Consider the following 13,712-nt stretch of genomic DNA (forward strand, 5'->3'; position numbering starts at 1 on the left):
CAAAGCACAAGGAAGAATTCAAGATACTAAAGAGCTGAACAGAAGATTCCAAAAGGCTGCTCGGAATGACAAAGCAAAATACTACAATGAAATGAAAAAGCAAATAACATCAAATACTGTAATTAAAATAATCTCATTCTAAATTAGGCATCGATGCTTTTCTTTCTTAGGCCAATTTGACCACAAGTACTGGCCCTTAAAGAATCTTCTATTGCTCTCCTTAAATAAGACATCAAACTTACCTGACTAGAAACTGCACTAGAGCAGTTTACATCATTGACATATTCTGAAATAGTATAGTAAAATCTGTATATTGTAGAACAAATAAAGTGAAAAAGATCTATTTCATATATGTGTGTGTTATGTATGTTTATGTATATGAAATATCTATTTCATACATATATTTTATGTATTAAATACGTTTTATTTTAACAAAAATGCAAATTAAGTGTATCTTCACTAGGATAAGAATTTTTAGAAGAAGGAGGATTTATTGTTTTTCACAAGGGAAGAAGAACACAAATGATCACAGTGAGATTAAGAGTCTGGTAGATTTGGATTAAAATTTCATTTTTGACCCTTACTAATTTTATCATTTGATGAGGTTACTTAATACTTTCAAATTAACCTTAATTTCCTGATGTTGTTGTTCTATACCATCTAGTCAGAACCAACTCATAGCTGAACCTTCAGCTCATTTTGGAGAGGCAGTAATCACACAGAGCTTGTCCATCCTTCTCCCAATAAGAAACTAGTGAATTTGAACCGCATTCTTTGCGTTGGCAGCACAATCCCTTACCACTAAATCACCAGAGCTCCCTCATTTCCTCAATAGCACAGTGGAAATAAAAAAGATCACAGATTTCTAAGTGTAATATTTTCAATAACAAGGCTTACCATGTATAATACCATTCCCTGATTTATCATGGCTATTTCACAGTGTTTATTGATGGACAGAAGCAGAATCACATCCTAACGAGGTAACTGATATGATTCGCATATATGGCATTTATTTGCATAGTAAGTGACCCTGTAAAACAGCGTAGAACTGCCCAATAAGTGTGTTGCTATTGTTATTGTTATGTACCGTTCAGTAGCTGTGACTCATAGCAACCCTATGAACAAGAGCTGTGAACATTGCTGTATCTTGAGCCAATTTCATTGTCTCTGACACACTTATCCCCATTACAACAATCACTGAGTCAGCCATCTCATCTATTGTTTTCCTCTCATCTAGGGTTCTGTTCCTCCACCCTTCCAAAGCATGATGTCCTTCTTCAAGGACTGGTCCCTCCCAACAACACTCTCAAAGTATGTCAGACAGAGCTTCAAAATATTTGCCTCTAATGAGATGCCTGATTTCACTCTCTACATTACAGACAGGTTTGTAATCTAAAAGAAAATGCTCTATTAAATACTCTTCTCCAGCACCATAAATCAAAGGGACAAAGTTCTTCTTATAAAACTCTTAGTCATTGTCCAGCTCTCAGATACATAGCAAGTAATTGCAAAGAGCATGGCCACGATCAGGTGCACCTTAATCTCTAGACAGATATCACTGCTCTTCACTGCTCTGGAGAGGTCCCTGACACCAGACTTTACCAATGCAATTCATCTTTTGATTTCCAGTCTGCTGATGTCAAGTGTGTTGATTGTGGAGTCAAGTAAGTTAAAGCTGTCAACAATCTCAATTGTTTATCTATCAGGATGCTGCCAAGTGACCTAGTGGTAAAAATCTTTATTTTCTTGATGTTCAGCTTCAATTCTTATTGAAGGCTACAGTCCTTGACCTTCTGTAGCAAGTGCTTCAAGTCCTCCTCAATGTCAGCAAGAAAGGCTATGTCATCTGTGTAAAGCAGGTTGTTGATGAGTCTTTCTTCAATCCTGATGTCACATTCCTCTTCATAGAACCCAGCCTCCTGGGTGATCTGTTCTGCATATAGATTTAAAACATATGGAGCCAGGATGCACCCCTGGTGTATACCTTTCCTCATCTTGAACCATGCAGTGTTTGCTTGCTCTGTTCTGGAATTCCCATTCTTTTCAAAGTTAGCCACAGTTTAGTGTGATTCACACAGTTAAATGAATTTGCATAGTCAAACATAGACTCTGGTACTTTCCGCTTTTAACTAAGACCTATCTGAAATTGGCTATAATGCCTCTAGTGCCACGAGCTCTTCAAAATCCATACTGCACATCTGGCAGTTCTCTGTGGACATTCAGTTCCTGTTGTTTTTTGGTAATTTTCAGCAGGATCTTCCTTTCATGTGATATTAATGATATTGTTTGATAATTTCCAAACTCTGTTGAAACATCTTTTTTTGAAATTAGAATAATTATGACTCTCTTCCAGTCAGTTGGCCAGTAGTTGTCTTCCAGATTTCTTGGCACAGCCTGGTGAGCATATTCATGGCAGCATCTGTTGGAAAATGCCAATTGGTCATCTATTACTGGGGCCTTGTTTTTTGCCAAGTTATGCAGATAAGCTTGAACTTCCTCCTTCATCACCACTGCCTTTGATCATATGTTGATTTATGAAATTCTTCTATGTCAGCCAATTCTTTTTTAATATTGTGACTCTCTACACTCTTTCCATCTTCTTTTGATGCTTCCTGGGTCATTCTACTTTTTACCCACGACATCCTTAGGTACTGTAACTCAAGGCTTAATTTTTTTTCTTCAGTTCCTTCAGCTTAAAAACTGTTGAGTGAGTTTGCCCCTTTTGATTTTCCAACTCCAGCTTTTTGCACATTTCGTTATCATTGTTTGCTTTGTCTACCTGAGATGCCCTTTAAAATCTCTTGTTCAGCTGCTTAACATTTTTATTTCTTCCATTTGCTTTGGCTTCTCAGTCGCTAGGGCAATATTCAGAGTCTCTTCTGACACCCATCTTTGTTTCTTCCATTAGTCATGGATGATAATCTTGAAATCCTCCCATAGATCATCTGGTCTTCAGTTATTAGTATTAAAGGTCTCTGATCTGCACAGACCACCAGACCACCTAACCATATAGAAATTACCCCACCATGTGGACACCATCGTACTGCATGGGGACCACCTTGCTGCCTCTGCACCAGAATCTAAAATAGTACAGGGGAGTGGTGAGGAAATGAGAGAGCACACATGGTGGGAGGCTCGAGCCATCAAACTAGACTTGGCTGAGGGGCAGAGGAGGGGAGAAGTTGTAGGTGAAAAGAGATGGAATTGAGTTGGAAGCTGGCAAAGTGGAATGAAGGTAGGAACACAACACAGCATCAAAGGGGTAGGTCCATTTCATTTTGCAAATGCTTGTCTGTCAACTATTGTTCTAAAGCTGAACACGCAAATTAAAACAGACCACGGAGAATGATTGGCCACTTCTGAGATAACAGGTCTTCAAAAACCCTGTGTACAAAAGAACACACTTATGCTAGACTAACCAATATGGAACCGGAGTTTAAGCCTTCGTAGTGGGAATCCCAAAGCAGCAGGAACAGTTTGCAAACAGATCCTAGTGACTGGAAGATGGAATGTGAGAAATATGATTGTAGGGAAAATGGAGATTGTTAAGGAAGAAATGGAACCCATAAATATTGACATACTAGGCATTTGCAAAATGAAATGGCCCAATACGGGAAATGTTTAATCAGATGATCATATGATCTACTATGTTGGAAATGAAAGGGCAAGAAAAAAAATAAGTAGCATTCACAGTTGAATAGGCCATCTAGAACGATCATCTAGATCCATCTTGAAATACAGTATTGTGAGTGACAGGATACTATCAATATGAATACAAGGAAGACTTGTTAAGACCACTGTAATATAAATTTGTGCATCAACTACCAGAGACAATGAGGAAGACATAGAAGACTCCCGCTAACTCTCTCAATAAAAATTTACTTGAACATACAACCAAGATCCATTAGTAATAATTTAAAGTAGGTAACACGGAAAAAGGATTGCTAGTCAGGAAACAGTGGTAACAGAAATGAGGCTGGAGATATTTTTTCCTTGCAAATGCCTTTTTTTATAAAATAAAAATTTTACTTAAAAAATGAGTATCCAATAAAATGTAGAAATTATTGAATAATATAATTAATACTTCACATAACAAAATTGTCACAGAAGATAATTTGTAAATGGTAGAAACAGCAAGAAATTTCCAGCAGTAAGTGGTAATTATACTCATGGACCTTACCCATGGTCTACACAGAAATATGGTTGATTACATCAGTGGGAAAAATCATTGGAAAAGCTCAATATCAACTGAGAAAACTAAGCCATGTGCTGATGGGGATCAGATCATCAACTACTCATATGCAAGTTCGAAGTCAGGTTAAAGAAAATAAAATCTAATCCACAAAAACTAAAATTTGATCTTGAGTTTATCCCTCCACAAGCTTTACAGAACTATAAAAGCTGCCTGTTTTTCTGTCTTTTGCAGGGTATCCAAAGCGTATGAACAGGTAATCCTTGGTTAATGCACAAATGCCCTAACCATGGTGCCAGGAGAATTCATTTTTCCATACAAAGTCTTAAAAACACGGTATATGTTTAGCATATATGATGTTGTTGTTGTGTACCATAGTCAGAACCGACCCATAACTGTCCCTCCAGCGGTTTTTCAGAGAGGAGATTGTCCATCCTTCTTCTACGAAGCAGCTGGTGGTCTCGAACTGCATGTCTTTGGAACTGCAGCACAGCTTCTTGCCACTAACACAACTAGTTCAGGTGAGTCTATTTCATGTAACTCAATAGCCACATGTAACCTTGTTGTTGTACACCATTAAGCTGTAACAAATTTACAAACTTCAGTGACATAGAAGACATAATGCATCTTGGCTGTATGTTCAAGTAAATTTGTATTGAGACAGTTAGTGGGAGTCTTCTATTTCTCAGAGGCGGTAAATTTCATGGAAAGAGATGACGTTTCTTTCATCCACAGAGCAACTGGTGGATTTGAATGCCTTGCCTTTGGGTTGGCAGTGCTACTCAATCGAGTACCCACTGGCCACCAGATATCCTTCATATATGGCTGTTGCATTATCTACCATCAAGTTGGAACTGACTCACAACTGATCCTCCAGCAGGTCTTTAGAGACAGTCAATAACACTGGAAGAGATTGCTCATCTTTCTCTTACACAGCAGCTGATGGATTAGAAATACATGCAATGGTTTGAGTTGATAGTACAATTGTGTATCACAGAGCCCCCATACATGGCTAGTATCTGTCATTTTGTAAGCATAATTCTAGAGCATTCTAAAACTCTTAAAACACCAATTAATTTGAACATTTGGTAAAATAACATATTTTTTAACAGGTTCTATAATAAGACATACTGAGAACAGACTTGAATACATCCCTTAAGTGGAATCGTTTAACATAAGATTGGAACTATAAAGTATATATCTAGCAAAAAAGAAAGTTGACTCTCAAAACCTAAAACAATGTATTCACTATCAGTGGAATAATTTAAATGTCACTTATACTTCTCTCATAACCCCTAATCCAACAACAACAACATTTGGGGAAATTGTGCTGCCAACGTGGCTCTTGTTGGAAGCAGGGTAGGCTAAGGGTGATTTGAAGAACCTGTTTTTTCCTAATAAGTAAGAAGTAAAGGTTCTGCTGCCAGAGCAAGCAGAATCTGATAAGCTTTGGTAACAAAACTTAGGTTGAAATGAGATGGACCATCTATGAATTCAACAATTTTAATAGTATACGTTAAAATTAAGAGGCAGAGTATAAAAAGTAGTTCATCCCAAATCTCATATATTTATTTTTAGAATGCCAATATGTTATGAGATGAAAAATTTATACAAAAGGGGATTTATACATATATATATTTTTTTTTTCAGGAGCTGAACAGAATATTCCAAAGGGCATCTCTGGAAGACAAAGTAAAGTATGTGCAGAACTGGAGTTGGAAAATCAATAGAGACTAACTCAGCATTTCTTAATTTGAAGAAACTGAAGAATAAATTCAAGCTTCGGGTTTCCATACTTAAGGATGCAGTAGGTAGAATGTTGAAGGAACCAGGAAGCATCAAAAGAAGATGGCAAGAGCACACAGTCACTATACCAAAAATAAATGGCTGACCTAGAAGAATTTCATAAAACAACACATAATCAAAGGCAATAGTAATGAAAGAGGAAATTCAAGATGCTCTGAAGGACTTGGCAAAAAAATAAAGCCCCAAGAATTGACGGATACTGATTGACATATTTCAATAAATAAGCTGCCTTGGATGTGTTCATCAGGCTGTGCCAAGAAATTTGGAGGACAATTACCTGGCCACTGGCTGGAAGAGATTCATATTTACTCCCATAACAAAAAAAAAGAAAGAAAAAGATGATCCAAAAGAATGTGGAAATAATCAAACATTAGTAATATCACACACAAGCAATATCCTGCTGAATATTATCCAAAACAACTGTAATAGTACGTCATAGAGAAATGTCAGATGTGCAGGCTGGGTTTTGAATAGATCTTGGCACTAGGGAAATTATAGCCAATTTCGGATGGATCTTAGTTAAAAGCAGAGAGTACCAGAGGATTGTTTATCTGTGTTTGACTATGCAAAGGAATTTGACTGTGTGTATCACAACAAACTGTGGCTAACTTTGAGAAGAATGGGAATCCCAGAACACTTGATAGTGCCCATGCAAAAACCTACGCTTAGACCAGGATTCAGTCATCAGAAGAGCAAGGAAACACTGCATGGTTCAAGATCACGAAAGCTGTACACTAGGGGTGCATCCTATCTCCATACCTTTTCAATCTGTATGCAGAACAGATCACCCAGGAGGCTGGGTTTTATGAGGAGGAATGTGGCATCAGTATTGGAGAGAGATTCATCAACAACCTGCCTTATGCAGATGACACAGCCTTGCTTGCTTACAATGAGGTAGACCTGAAGTGCTTGCTGCAGAAGGTCAAGGAGTGTAGCCTTCAAATATAGATTGAAGCTGAACATGAAGAAAACAAAGATTCTCACCACTCGGCCTATTGGCAACATCATTACAGACAGAGAAGAGATTGAGATTGTTAATAGCTTCAGCTTGTTTTATTCCACAATTAACACTCTTGGTACCAGCAACTAGGAAATCAAAAGACAATTTGCATTGGAAAAATCTCATGTCAGGGACCTCTCCAGAGTACTAAAAAGCAATAATTTCTGTCTGGACACTAACGTGCATCTGATCCAAGCCATTGTCTTCACAATTATTTTATATGCATCAGAGAAATGATTAATGCCAAAGGATTATAGTAGAAGAATTGTTGCCTTCAGGTTGTGGTGCTGGAGAAAAGTTTTGAATATACCATGGACTGACAGGAGGACAAAAAAGTCTGTCCTCGAGAGGGTGAAACCAGGCTGATCCTTAGAGGAAAAGATTTCGAAGCTCCATCTCACATATTTTGAACATATTGCCACAAAGGACCAATTTGGAGTGGTTCATCATTGTTGGAAGTATGGAAGGACATTACAAGAAAGGACGACTCTAGATGAGATGAATTGACTCAATGATTGGGATAATGGGGATAGGTCTGTCAGAGATGGTAAAATTGGCTGAGAATAGAGCAGCATTCAGAATTGTTGTCCACAGGGTCGCTATGAGTCAGTCACAAGCAACTTGATGGCACATAAAAGTAATTTAAATTAAAAGACTATGAGGTGAAATCCCTGATGGTATAAATGGTTAAGCAATTAATTATTCACAGGAAAATTGAGGGTTTAAATGCATAAGAAGTTCCTTTGAATACAGACCTAATGATCTGTACTGCAATTGGTTCAAGGACCACCACCACCAATGTCATGTGATGTGGATTCATATTCTAGATCACATAGTTTATAAAGCAATATTAAAATTTAGGATATTATCTGGTAAAATACTATGTAATGAAACATGTAAAAATGTATGGACTTCTGCTAATTTTGAATTATATAGTATTTCATTTTGGTGTACAGTCCTGCTCTGAATTGAAACCAACTAATACACTGAAAGTGGTCAATGAGCGTTTATGGAATTTATACACTCTTTTTATCATTAATCACATGTTATACATACAGTGGTTTTAGAAGTGGTTTTCTTTATATATCTGGAGCTGTGGTGGTCTAGTGGCAAGAAGCTGTGCTGCAATCCTGAAGGCACACAGTTCGAGGCCACCAGCAGCTCCGCAGCAGAAGGATGGGCAATCTCCTTCTGTGCAATAATAACTTCCCTTAAAAACTTGGACAGCTATGGGTACGCTCCAACCTGACAGTAAACAGCAAAACAACAAACTGTCTATCTGTGTATGTGTGTTTATAAACATGCAAGTAGGAACGTGGAGGGGGCGGGGTCTAGTATCATTCTTTACCCAATTTACGACCTCCTTGAAACATTAAATCTGTTATAGCTCATGGAATGCAGCATTTCAAAACATCCCTCACTGATGGGAAAATATTCTAAAATTGTGAAGTTCTAGTAAGACCTTTTTTCCCCAGGAAATATTCTCAAAGTGTTAAATTTTATTTCATGCAATTTTCTAGCCAAGCACTATCAACTGATGTTTGGCTTTCATTAAAACTCTAAACAGAACAGGAATTTAAAAAATTCCTTTATTAAACACTTTAACTTCCTGTCCTTTACATGTTACGTTTGCCAAGATTATGAAATAATAAGTATAAAACATAATTCTCCTCAAGGAAGCTAATATAGAAATAAATATTGCTCTTATAAATATTATTCTTCTCCTATGCTTGACATTATTACTCCTCAATAGTTTGGAGAGGCCTCTGACAGAAGCTTGCCAGCGCAATAGGCCTTTTGATTTCTTGACTGCTGGTACCGATGATGTTGATTGTGGATACAAATAAAATAAAGCCATTGATAACTTAGGTGTACCTGATTCAATTTGTGATAATTTCAATCACTTACAATGATCTGAAAGATAGCCAATGAATTAAGATTACAGAAGGAGTTATGCCTTTGAGCTGTGGTGCTGGAGAAGAATAGAATGTCTAATGGACTGCTAATTTATTCTCAATAAAAGAATAAATATATATGCATTGGAGAAAGTACATTTAGAGTGCTCCTTAGAATCAAGGATGGTGAAGTTTTGTCTCACATATTGCGGTATCCTGTTAGGAAGAACTTTTCCTTGGAAAAGAACATCATGTTTGGAAAGGTAGAGGGTCAGAAAAAGAGAGGAAGACTCTCAATGAGACGGATTGGCACAGGGGCTGCAGCAATGGAACCAAGTATATCAGAGATGATAAGGACGACACTAGGAGGAAGGATTGGCCATCCACTCTGAAATAACAGGCCTGCAAAAATCCTATGTGCAATAATAGAGCATGCTTAGACTAGCAGATATGACAATTGTGGCTGAGCCTTCAAATATGGAAACAAAGGAGGAGAAACAGTTGTAAGCAAACACTAGTGATTGGAATGTGGATTGTGAGAAGCATGAATGTAGAAAAATTGGGCATTCTTAAGAAAGAAATGGAACACATAAATATTGATATGTTAAGTATTGGCAAAATGAGATGGACTGGAATGAAACATTTTGAATCAGGTGATTATATGCGCTACTATGCCGGAGATGAGAAGGTGAGGGGAAACTATGCTTTCATAGTTTAAAAAGGTCTTTGCTAGATTCATCTTGAAATATAATATTTTGAGTGGCAGGATAATATCCACATGCATACAAGTAAGTCCAGTGATTACAACTATAATTCAAATATATACACCAACAACTAGAGCCAAAGAGGAGGAAATAGAAGATTTCTATCAACGTTTGCAGTTAGCAAATGATCGAGCATGCATTCAAGATGCATCAATCCAAGCTACTGGGATGCAAAAGTTGAAAGAGAGAAGTAGTTGAAAAATAACCGCCTGGCCAACTGACTAGAAGAGATCCAACATAGAATTGATGATGGAAATTAAGCTGGAGTCTAATAGAATGATAGAATTCTGTACAATCAATGATTTATTCATGGCAAATGCTTTTTATAAGAAACATAAACACAGGCTGTACACACAGATTTAACCTGATGGTATGCACAGGAATAAGAATTACTACATCTGTGGAAAGATTTTCTGTAGAAGCTCAATATCAGCTGTGAAAATCAGGCCAGGTGCTTATTATAGAACAGACCATCAACTACTCATAGGCAAGTTCAAGCTGAAGCTAAAAAAAATTAAATCCACAGGAATAAAAAATTGACCTTGAGTCTATCCCATTCTAAATTCAAAACCATCTCAGAAACAGGTTTGAGGCCTTGAACACTAATGTAAAAGACTAGATGAGCTTTGGGAGGATATCATCCATGAAGAATGAAAAAAGACATTACAAAGACAAAGGAAGAAAAGACCAAGATAGATGTCAAAGGACACTGAATATTGCACTAGAGCACCGAGAAGCTGAACCAAAGGGATGAATCAAGAAATTAAGGAGTTTAACAGAAGATTTCAAAGGGAAGCAAGGAAAGACAAAATAAAGACAGGAAGTAGCTAAGAGAATACGCCATCCCCTTTTCCTTATGACTCAGGGTGAAGTCTCTCTCAGGGAGGAGTGATAGGGAATGGCAAAGGACACACTGACAAAGAAGATTAATCAGAACTGGCTTTGACAAGCACTGTGGCATTTGGACAAGAACAAACTGGGAGGAGGGTAGAGAGAATAGTGCAACAATGAATGAGTGGAAGCCCAAAATCTCTGTAAATGTTTATGAAAATTAATAAAATATAATTATAGAAAAAAAAAAAGAAAATCAAAAGGCCCAAACTCACTTAGCATTTCTTAAGCTGAAGGAACTGAAAAACAAATTCAAGCCTCGAGTTGCAATACTTAAGGATGTTTTGGACAGAATATTAAATGACCCAGTAAACATTAAAAGGAGATTAAAGGAGCACACAGAGTCCCTATACAAAAAGGAACTGGCTGACACAGAATTTCATGAAACAACACATGAGCAAGAGCCTGTAGTGATGAAGGAAGAAGCTCAAGCTGCATTGAAAGAATTGGCAAAAATGAAGGCCCCAAGAATAGATGGTATACCAATTGACATAGCTCAGCAAACAGTCGCTGCCTTGGATTTACTCATCAAGTTGTACTCGCCAAGAAATCTAGAAGACAATTACTTGGTCAACTGATCGAAAGAGATCTATATTGTTCCTATTCCAAATAAAGGTGACTCGACAGAGTGTGGAAATTATTGAACAATATCATTAATATTACATGGAAGCAAATTCTGCTGAAGATTATTCAATAACTACTGGCACAACACATCAACAGAGAACTGCCAGAAGTGCAGGCTGGATTTAGAAGAGGCTGTGGTACTATGGATATTATAGCTAATATTAGATGGATGTTGGCTAAAACAGGGAGTGGCAGAGAAATGTCTATCTGTGTTTCATTGACTATGTAAAAGCATTTTTGTGGATCACAAGAGACTGTTTTTGACTTTGACAAGAATGGGAATTTCATAGCACTTGATTATGTATATGTAAAACCTATACTTGGACCAGGAGGCAGTCACCAGAACAAGAGCAGGGTAACACTGCATGGTTCAAAATTGGGAAGGGTGTATGCCCAGGAAGTGTCCTATCTCCATACCTTTTCAATCCATACGCAGAAGAGTTTACCCAGGAGGCTGGGCTCTATGAGGAGAAATGTGGCATTGGGATTGGAGAAAGAGTCACCAACAACCTGCCTTATGCTGATGACACAGCCTTTCTTGCTGACACTGAGGCAGACCTAAAGTGCTTGCTGCAGAAGGCCACGGAGTGTAACCTTCAAACGTGCATTGAGGCTCAACATTAAGAAAACAAAGATTCTCACCACTGGGAAGATTGGCAGCATCATGATAGATGAGATTGAGATTGTTAACAGCTTTAGATTGCTTGACTCCGCAATCAATACTCTTGGTACCAGCAGCCAGGAAATTAAAAGACGTACTGCATTGGGAAAGCCTGTTGTCAGAAACCTCTTCAAAGTACTGAAGAAAAATGATGACAGTGAGGAGACTAAGATGTGCCTGAAACAGGTCATAGTCTTTGCAATTACTTGCTATGCATCAGAAAGCTGAACAATGATTAGGAATGACAGAAGGAGAAAGGATGGCTTTGAGCTGTGGTCCTGGAGAAGGGTATCGACTATACCATGTACTACTAGGAAAACAAATAGGTTCGTCATTCTAGAGTGCGAGACCAGGCTTGGAGGCAAGGATTCTGAAGCTTTTTCTGATATACTTTGGACATTTTGCAAGGAGGGGCCAATCGTTGGAAAGGGATTTCATGCTTGGAAGAGCAAAGGTACAGCACACGAGACAAAGCCCCTCGATGAGACGGATTGATTCAATTGTTGAGGTAATGGGGATAGCTGTGTCAGAGAAAATAAGACTGGCGTGGGACAGAGCAGGGTTTAGGGTTGCTATAAATTGCAGGTGACTCAATGGTACATAATAACAACAACATTTTGAGACTGTTCCTAATCACTACTTCTTGTTGTTATGCATTATTGGTTCCCTACTCATAGAAACCCTAAGCACAACAGAATGAAATATTGCCTTATCCTGCCCCATCTTTATAAAGTGTACTATGTTCAAGCCCATTGTTGCTGTTACTCCATCACTTCATCCACTTGATAGATTCAGTGACTGGAGTAATGTAGGTAGGTGTGTCAGAAACAAGAAAGTTAACACAGGATAGGGCAGGTTGCAGAGCTGTTATGCATAGGGTCACTATGAGTTGCTAGCAATTTGATGGCACATAAAATAAAAAATGATGGTACAGGTTAGAACAGGATTCATATCTATTCATAGAATACTTGTGAGTTGTACTTGTGAGTTGTACTTGATTCAATGATACTTAACAAAAATATATGCTTGATTTCAATAAAAGCACAAAATGTATGGATGTATGAAATCAATCCAAGGTTAGTACAATAATTTGTGCAGTTACTGCTTGGTTTTTATCTCTATAGAGGTCAATTCCAGAACATGATGACTCTAAATATGCACAATTAGAACAGTTCCTCAAGGTTCTCAAGGCTGTGACATTTCTGAATCAGATTATCAGGCCTGCCTTTCAAACTCTGACTGTGTTTGAACCACTAACTTTCTGGCTAGTAGTTAAGTGTTGCATAATTTGTACCACCCACAGATTCCAAATCACTTGGAAATGTATTAATCTAAAAGGACAAAATTAAAACTTTAGATACATGTTGTCTGGTAATCCATTGTTAAATAAATGTAGATGTGAATATGAATGTTTACAGTAGGATATCACTAAATATGATATATATTCATTCATAAATCAAATAGCTTTTCTTGTCATTAGGATTTTTTTTAAATAGTGGAACATAAGCCAAATTAATTAGGTCTTCTATGGAAGTTAATTGCCTGAGCCAAGCTTGAGCTCGTTAGTAATTTCACCTAATTGATTTATCAGACTGAACTACATGAAATTTGTACTTTAGTAAAAACTAATATATTGACAGTTTTGCATAGTTCATTGAAACCGTTTCTCTACCAAGAATAATATAAATCCAGTACCATATTACATAATGTTTAAATATTTAGAGGTATACAATTAATAATTTGAGTTACAAATATGAACATATAACTTTGTAAACATTGTTGTTGTTGTTGTTATGTGCCGTCGAGTCGCCTGCGACTCATAGCGACCCTATGTACAACAGCCCTAAACTCCGATCTGTCCTGTGCCAATCGCACTGTC

General features: G+C 37.5%; 1 pseudogene; it reads left to right on the forward strand.

Moving 5' to 3' along the window:
* Positions 1-9,564: 9,564 nt before the first annotated feature.
* LOC102870116 overlaps positions 9,565-13,712 on the forward strand; it is a 79,291-nt pseudogene continuing 75,143 nt past the window's right edge.

The sequence above is a fragment of the Elephantulus edwardii genome, unplaced genomic scaffold, assembly GCF_000299155.1.
Source record: "Elephantulus edwardii isolate Elephantulus edwardi_28Jun2011 unplaced genomic scaffold, EleEdw1.0 scaffold00299, whole genome shotgun sequence".
Taxonomy (NCBI): Eukaryota; Metazoa; Chordata; class Mammalia; order Macroscelidea; family Macroscelididae; genus Elephantulus; species Elephantulus edwardii.